General features: G+C 37.3%; 1 pseudogene; it reads left to right on the top strand.

Moving 5' to 3' along the window:
* LOC109051930 overlaps window positions 1-8,839 on the top strand; it is an 11,313-nt pseudogene extending 2,474 nt beyond the window's left edge.

Genomic DNA, 8,839 nt, shown 5'->3' with positions numbered 1-8,839 from the left:
AGTAAAATCTTTGCATCCGTAAAGCCCACTTAAACTGAAAAATAATGAGCTCACAGTACTCTTCTCTGCTGTTTTAGGCATTTGTTCAGAACATTCTGTCAAAGGCAGATGTCATCCAGGCTACAGGAGATGCTGTGTGTATCTTCAGAGAGTTACAGTGCCTCACACCTAGGGGCAGGTACACATACAAACACATAACATCACACCTTTTTGTGTTCTCCATAGAATATTGTGTGAACTAGCCACGTTTAATGGTTTTTGCCCTCTGTAGGTACGATATTCGTATTTATCCGACTTTCCTCCATCTGCATGGTAAGACGTTTGACTACAAGATCCCATACACCACAGTGCTTCGCCTTTTCCTGTTGCCTCATAAGGACCAGCGGCAGATGTTCTTTGTGGTGAGTACAGCATCATAGTCTGTGAAGCTATCTCTTCTTTCTATCTGGATCCATCTTTAGGGCTAGTATTAATGGGCTTTGTCTATTCCATGGATCTATCTTTGCTGTGTACTAAATTTGTGAATTGTGCTTATATAAGACGTCTATGATAATATTTGTGACCTCTTGTCTGTTTCAGATCAGTCTGGACCCGCCCATTAAACAAGGTCAAACCCGCTATCATTTTCTCATTCTTCTGTTTTCCAAGGAAGAGGATATCAGCCTCACTCTCAACATGAATGAGTGAGTTAAAGCAAGAGAGACAGAGAATGAGGGACACCGGTGAAGGATGAGATGGATGTCAGAAATAAACTGTTTACATTTGCTGCCAGGACTAAAAGCAGATACCAAAAATGTATTTTGAAGGTGCAGTTATGTTAAGCTATATTCTGTGAAGTGTTACTATATGTCACCCCTAAAAAGACTCTTCCTGAAGCTCTTTCTTTCACTTCAGCAAGGTTGATGAAACTAATTTAGAGCAAGAAATTATTTAGGAGATGCATCGATCCTAAGCAACTTTCAGTATACTTATTACAGGGACAAACAGCAACCTGGGATTGAATGAATATGTTACACAATAATAAAAGTTATGCCATCATACACTAATTCTTCAAAGCGTGTTGCAATCCAGAAATACCATTTTTCTCTCTTATGTTCTGCAGGGATGAGGTGGAGAGACGTTTTGAAGGGAAACTTCATAAAAACATGTCTGGCTCTCTCTATGAGATGGTCAGCAGAGTCATGAAGGCCCTGGTCAACAGGAAGATCACAGTGCCTGGAAATTTCCAAGGGTAAAACATATATACATTGCAAAAAAAGTTGCAGTAAAAGACTGGAAAAGAAAGTATATATATATATATATATATATATATATATATATATATATATATATATATATATTGCAAACAGTTTTTATAAGTAAAAAGTATAAATTACCTTATTTCATTTATTTTAAACTAAACAAAATACTTTATACTTTTACATATTGTTAATATTATGTTTTTAAACATTAAAGAGTATAAAAATATATAAATATAATAAAATATACATCAAAATGTCTGATATACTGCCATTGCAGCAAATCTTACCGATTTATTTTTTAACAGTAATTAAAAAAAGATTCATATACACTACTGTTCAAAAGTTTGGGGTCAGTTATATTTAATATTTCAGATTTTTAAAATTTGAATATGTTTTAAAAATGTAATTTATTCTCATATGTCTTCAGTGTCACAATCCTTCAGAAATCATTCAGATATGCTGCTTTCATGTGCAAGAAACATTTCTCAATGTTGAAAACAGTTGTGCTGCTTAATATATATGTATTTCTTTTCAGGATTCTTTGATGAATAGAAAGGCATCATTTTTTTGAAATAGATTTTTTTGTAACAATGTAAATGTCGTGTAAATTTCACATTTGATCGATTAAATGCATCCTTGTAAAAGTATGAAATCCTTTAAAAAGGTTTCGGTCATTAGTACTGTAAATATTCTGGCATTAAGTAGTAGAACAAACATTAATATCTTTGCAAATTCAGTGAAGTCTATATTTTTTTGAAAACACCTCAATGTCTTTTTTCTCTCCCTCTCTTCTCTAAAGTCACTCAGGTGCTCAGTGTATAACATGTTCATATAAGGCCAGTTCAGGGCTGTTGTATCCTCTGGAAAGAGGTTTCATCTATGTGCACAAGCCCCCAGTACACCTGCGCTTTGAGGAGATCTCCTGCGTGAACTTTGCTCGTGGTACCACCACCACTCGCTCCTTTGATTTCGAGATTGAGACCAAGCAGGGAAATCAATACACCTTCAGCAGCATCGAGAGGTACCCATGTCCTTGAGCACTTACCCCCATCTGCCTCTTTGTGGTGATTCTATTTGTTTTTGTCTTATACTGAAGCAAAAGAGCCCCTCTCTTTAAGTGACCTGACCCCTTCTACATTAGATGTTAAAAGAAAAAAGTCAAAGCTACTTTGTGCAAATTACAGTATTTTCAGTTTGACACACATTATGACTGAATCAGTTCACCAAGGCATCAGTTAATCACATCACACTAATGTGTGAGAAACAACACTTCATCTCAAAAATTCTTCATTATTTTTAAACATTGACAGCCAATCAGAATCCACAGACTTTAAAGAGCTCATGCATTTAAGACGACAAAACCACAGCACACACTTACAATAATCAGAACTTTATTGTCCGTTGGTTTGGATATATAGTTTTCGTTCTTGGTGTGAACAGGCTTTAACTCACTGAAAGAGTCTTCATCCTCTGTTTGTTCTATATGTTTAATCTGCCTCTACCATCTTTTTCAGGGAGGAATATGGGAAGCTCTTTGACTTTGTCAATGCTAAGAAGTTAAGCATCAAGAACAGAGGCTTCAAAGAGGTACGTCTACAGCCCATATTGCTTCCTATCAAGCAGTACATAATATTCATCCGCTTAGACATGTTCATAGACCCCTCACACAGTGGACGGACACTTATTCTACTCTTTGTGTTTGTGGTGTATGTCTGTATTGTGTTCATGTAGAAAAAGGTTGGTATTGCCCTGCAGTTTGGTCTGGTGTCGGTGCTCCTATAACTTGCTTGCATGATGTTTGTTTGCGTGTCTCAATCACATCCCGAGTGTCAAATGTGTTCTCTTTTATCTTTGATGGCTTAAAGCAGATGTCTCATCCACCAAAAGGTGGAAAAAGGTGGCTCACTGCTGGTTATGATTTGACCAGCTTAACGCTGTGTTCAGATCACACAGACTTTCATTAAGACCACAACAGTATTTTGTTACTGTACGAGAAAACCTTTTGTATGCTAGATAATTCTGAGTGCTATGAAGACAGCGTTGCTCAAGGGAGTGCTTTTGAATGAGTTAACACTGATTGCTTATATGAATGTGTGTGTGTTTGTGTGTGAGAGAGAGAGAGAGAAAGGGAAAGGCTGGTGAGTATGAGAAAATGAGTGGGTTTGAAATCTTTTGCTTGGAGAGGGATTTTCTCTGTCTGCTTTGTTACAAATACTAACTTTGCAATGGCATTTTGATATTGCATTGATATCATTTTAATTTGTACTCTGTCAGGGCATGAAAGGTAATGATAACATGTACAGTGACTCAGACGATGACCAGCATGATGCATACCTGGAGCGCATGAAAGAAGAGGGCAAGATCCGTGAGGAGGCCAATGATAGTGACGACTCAGAAGGAGAAAGTGGTGAGTGGCAACCATAGACTGTATAAAAACATGGACATAGTGTCCATGACGTCACCCGTAGGTTTCTGAAAACCGTTTTTGAAGCTCAAAGTTGGTGGAGCCGGCCGTCGCCATCTTGGCAGCGTGTCATAAATGGGCAAAGATGAGGGAGATGGGTGGGTGGAGCTGGTTGCTGAAATCACGCCCTCCTAGCGTGACAGTGTTGACAGCAGCAATCCACCTGTCACTCAAATGGCCACGCCCTTAATTATGCAGAACTTTAAGGCTTAATATAATTTAAACAGATGAGATATAAAAAAATTCACCCCCCTCACAGTTGTCATGAAGGGCAAAATTAGCTATATAGACCAAAACCACTTTTTGTTCCAGGCTGTAAAAGTCGTGGCCTAGTGGTTAGAGAGTTTGACTCCTAACCCTAAGGTTGTGGGTTTGAGTCTCGGCCTGGCAATACCACTACTGAGGTGCCATTGAGCAAGGCATCATAAAAATGCCGCAGCATAAAAATGGCTTCCCACTGCTCTGAGTGTGTGTTCACGGTGGGTGTGCAGTTTTAGTCACTTCCGTGTTGGTTTCACCAGAGAGACCGGAAGGTTGCTGCTTGGTGGTAACTCTCTGAGCCAATCAGTCAGCAAGCCAAATATGATTATGTGTTTAGATGACAGGTGTAGAGCCCTGCGTGGGACTGTTTTCTTTATCCTGCTCATGCAACGTGTGTGTTCCGCTCCCAAGTCCTGCCCTTTTTGTATCCAGTCCCGCCCGCTCTTGCAAAAATTCTAATACTGAAAAGAATTTTTGTGCATCAGAGAGCCGATTTTTCGCTTTTGAATGAGCGCTCGCTGTTCACTGTCACTTTGGATTTCATGATCATGCCTACTCTGTGTAAAAGGGGCACGTCTTACAAGTTAAAGGGGTCCTATTATGCTTTTTCACTTTTTGAATTTTAGTCAGTTTGTAGTGTGTATGTTTAGGCATAAAAAAGATCTACAGAGTTACAATTCTCAAAGTCCACTGCAAAGGGAGATATTTCACTTTTAAAAAATCCCTTTTCAAGAACTACAACGAATGGCTCGTTTGGACTACAGCGTTGTTTTCCGGGTTTTGTGATGTAACAAATTGGCCGATTAGAATATCATTAAAATAAATCTCGCCTACGGAAATTCGAATGGATGTTTTTGTATTGCTGCACCGTCCCATAAGTTGTGTATTTAGGTCTACCATTTTAAGACGTTTTTAAGCCTTGCCAATGTTTTGATGACTATTCACTATTCTTCTATAAGCTTGAGAACTTTTTACTTATGTTAATTAGATTAGAATAGGTTTTTGCTGTGATATCAAAATTAGTGTCAAGAATTGTGCAATCTCAGTGGTATCTAAAATGTTGGTTTCGTAACAATCTTATTTCCAGCAAAAATAACTAAATTGTGATATAAATTGTTATTGTGAAATATAATTACTCCCATTGTGACACACAATTTTGGCCATATCGCCCACCCCTAGGTGCAGGTGTGTAAATGTCATAAATGATAACTGATGGGAATATGTTTTGTGTTAGAAATTAACATTTAATTTTTTTTTTTTTTTTTAGATGAGTCTTTTAATCCTGGAGAAGAAGATGATGAAATCGCAGAGGAGTAAGAGGCTTTGTGTTGATATGACAGTTTTAATTAGTGGTGCTAGCAAAGGCAAACATTATTATTACTATTTCCCATACCTGAACAAAATAAGGGTGATAAATCATTAAGTCATATTTGTGTGTTAGGTATGACAGTAAGGCCTCTGCCAGTGAAAGCAGCGCTGATGACGGGGACAGTGATGGTGACCGGAAGAAGAAACCAGCCAAGAAAGCTAAATTTGTAAAAGAAAGAAAACCACGAAAGAAAGAGGTAAGAAAGAGAGAAGAGGGAAGGATAAAACATGGGTGACAGAGTTTGTACACTGGTTATTTACATTTATGCTGTTGCTTTGACAGTATATATTTTTACTCCGTATTTTTATTTTTTACGCTCAAATTCAATGCTACTTTGTGTGTAGAAAAAGGCAAAGGACAGCAGCGCCCCCAAGAGGCCAATGAGTGCCTACATGCTCTGGCTGAACTCAAGCAGAGACCGCATTAAATCAGAGAACCCAGGCATCTCTGTCACAGAAATCTCCAAAAAGGCTGGGGAAATGTGGAAACAACTTGGCAAAGAGAAGAAAGAGGTGACATACAGAACTTTCAACAATGTTAATGGTTCAGATTGTTTCTCCTTCTAATGGTCTTGTTTCTCCTTCTGTCTCAATTTGAACTTCTCATTTTTCCACCAGGAGTGGGACGTAAAAGCAGAAGAAGCAAAGAAAGAGTATGATCGAGCGATGAGAGAGTACAAGGAGCGTGGTGGAGGCTCCTCAGTCAGCTCAAAAAAGTATTCAAAATATTCACAACTTTGTCCTGCACCTCACTTTGAATGGACAGTTCAGCCAGAAATAAATATTCTATTATTTACTCACTATCACATTGTTGCAAAATATGATCTTAGCATTAAGTAACTGGCTATTTCTCACTGTTTTCCCCACATTTCATTCCTGAAGGAGAGGAAGAAGAAAGGAGGGAAGAATGAAGAAAAAAAGAAAAGGAAGTCAGGTGGTGGAAGGGAAAAAGAGAAAGAGCGAGCTACAGGCAACGACAGCTTTAAGAGTCGAGAGTTCATATCCAGTGAGGAGAGCTCATCAGAGTCAGACAAAGGCAAGGGACGGAAGCGCAAGGTAACATACTAAAACAAACTGTTTCATTCATCAACTTAGTTACAGTAACAGTGTTTTCCATAGTATCTTCACTGGTGGGTAAATTTATAAGTGTCTGTAGACTGTCAAAATTGATGTATTGCCGAATAACATAATATATATATATATTTTTTTTTTGCACCAATCACCTTCTCAGCAGTCCTCATGTTCAGTAGGGGTGGACACTTTTCATTCCATTTACTTTCATTCATATGTATGCATGCTCAGGCAAAGAAGATTCACTTTTCTCTGCATTCCCAAGTTCAAGTTTGGTGAACTCTAACCTGCAAATTTTGTATGCTCAAAGTTTAGTATGACCGCAGCTTAACAAGCAGTAATTTTTTTTGTCACATGTTGCCTGTATGTTACTATATTGAATGTAAAATAAAGTATAATGCGAAATTCTGTCCAAATTTAGGTACACAACGAATTTACCTCAACAGGAATTAAAAAAGAGCAGTTTAATAAATGTAATAAAATGAAAATAATTAGTTTTTAGATTCAAAAATATTCAAAATTTAGATTCTTCTTTAATAATTAAAACAAGTTTTAATTTTATAGCCTTAAAGGGTTACTCCACCGCAAAATGAAAATTTTGTCATTATTCAGTTACCCCCATGTCGTTCCAAACCTGTAAAAGCTTTGTGTAAGTGAATAATGACAAAATTTTCATTTTGAGATGGAGTATCCCTTTAATATGAAAAACATATTTGTGTGTAATTTTTACAATTTGTTGCAACTACTTAAGACACTTTTTTTTTCAATCTTTTCTTTTTGATGATGAAAATGTATTTGTTTTCTCCCTGTCATTCTCTGTTCCTGTTATTTTTTATACAGGGGTCTGATGATGAAGAGGAAGTGGTCAGTACACCGCCTAGCTCTGAAGAGTCTGGCTCAGACTAACAGACACTAATGACAGACACATTAAAAGGGGAGTGGAAGAAAACACTATTTCACTTTCATCATTGTGGTGTACCTGATGAAATCCTGATACAGTACATATTACAGCATAAGATCTTTAAGTTTTGTTTTAGTTTGTCAAGACTTTCATAAACACTTGTGTACATACCTTTGGTAGTGTTGACCTCAATGGAATAGTTTGCCCGGAAATGAAAATTATGTCATCATTTACTCACCATCATGTTGTTCCAAACACATAGGACTTCTTCTTCTGTGGAATATAAACGGACAGATTTTGACAAACATTCTGGTGATTTTTTCCATGCAATTACAATGAATGAGGAATATAGCTTTTTAAGGCACCATAAAGGTATCACAAAATCATTCCATAGTTCTAGTACACTGTATTCTATAATGGTCATGGCTTAATGGTTAGAGTTGGACTTGTAACCCAAAGGTTGTGGGTTTGAGTCTCGGTACAGGCAGGGATTGTAGGTGGGGGGAGTGAATGTACAGCACTCTCTTTCACCTTCAACACCACGACTGAGGTGAGACCATTGAGCAAGGCACCAAACCCCCAACTGCTCCCCGGGCACCGCACCAAAACTGGCTGCACACTGTTCCGGGTGTATGTTCACGGTGTGTGTGCATGTGTGCTACTCACTGCTGTGTGTGTGCACTTGGATGGTTTCAATGCAGAGCATAAATTCTGAGTATGGGACACCATACTTGGCTACACATTACATAATAGTCCACACCTTAGCTCCCCTTGGCTCATTCATGAAAGTAGCAATGTCTGATTCATCAACCAATCATTCTTTTGAGCTAGATATTTTCAGTGAATCAGTTAATCCAATTCACAAAATAGGTTTGACTGTTTCATTCATTTATCATCCAATTTTTTTTATTCCTTCTTTCTGAAGGTTTTTTGCTTAATTTCCCTATTCATTGCAATTGTGTGGAAGAGACTTTTGGAACAACACATGGGTGGTCTGTTTCTTTAAAATAGTGTGTATTTTATGTTGTCCTGTCCTTATTCAGATTACTGTGTTTACCTGCTTGTACAGAGATTTTTTACAGTGCTGTTTGCCAAACACAACAGAAACAGTATCTTTGACAGTTATTGAGCTTGCTCTATATGTATTTGCATTTGAATAACAAGTTATGAAAAAAATCTCTTCTTTTTTACATTTGTATTCATCTTGTATGCATAATTTTTGAGTTTGTTCTGAGCTCACCATTTATTATATGCAGCATTTTGTTTCACACACATTATTAATTGTACACGTTTGTTGTAACATTAAAAAAATCTACATTTTAAAATGTATTTTTTTTTTTTAAGAAATTATTCAATTTATGAATCAAGTAAATGTTCACCATGTCATGAAAACAGCAACTCAACATTTCACAACCCTTACTTGTTTGCATGCTCATCAGGTCTCATTTGGAATGTACTCTGAAATGTAGTGTGGTTTCTAAGTTAATGTGTTTGCATCAACAGTAAAAGCATAGTAAAAAACCAACAAACCCA

The sequence above is a fragment of the Cyprinus carpio genome, chromosome A1, assembly GCF_018340385.1.
Source record: "Cyprinus carpio isolate SPL01 chromosome A1, ASM1834038v1, whole genome shotgun sequence".
NCBI lineage: Eukaryota > Metazoa > Chordata > Actinopteri > Cypriniformes > Cyprinidae > Cyprinus > Cyprinus carpio.
The sequence above is the reverse complement of the archived record's forward strand: the minus strand, read 5'-3'. Positions and strand labels throughout refer to the sequence as shown.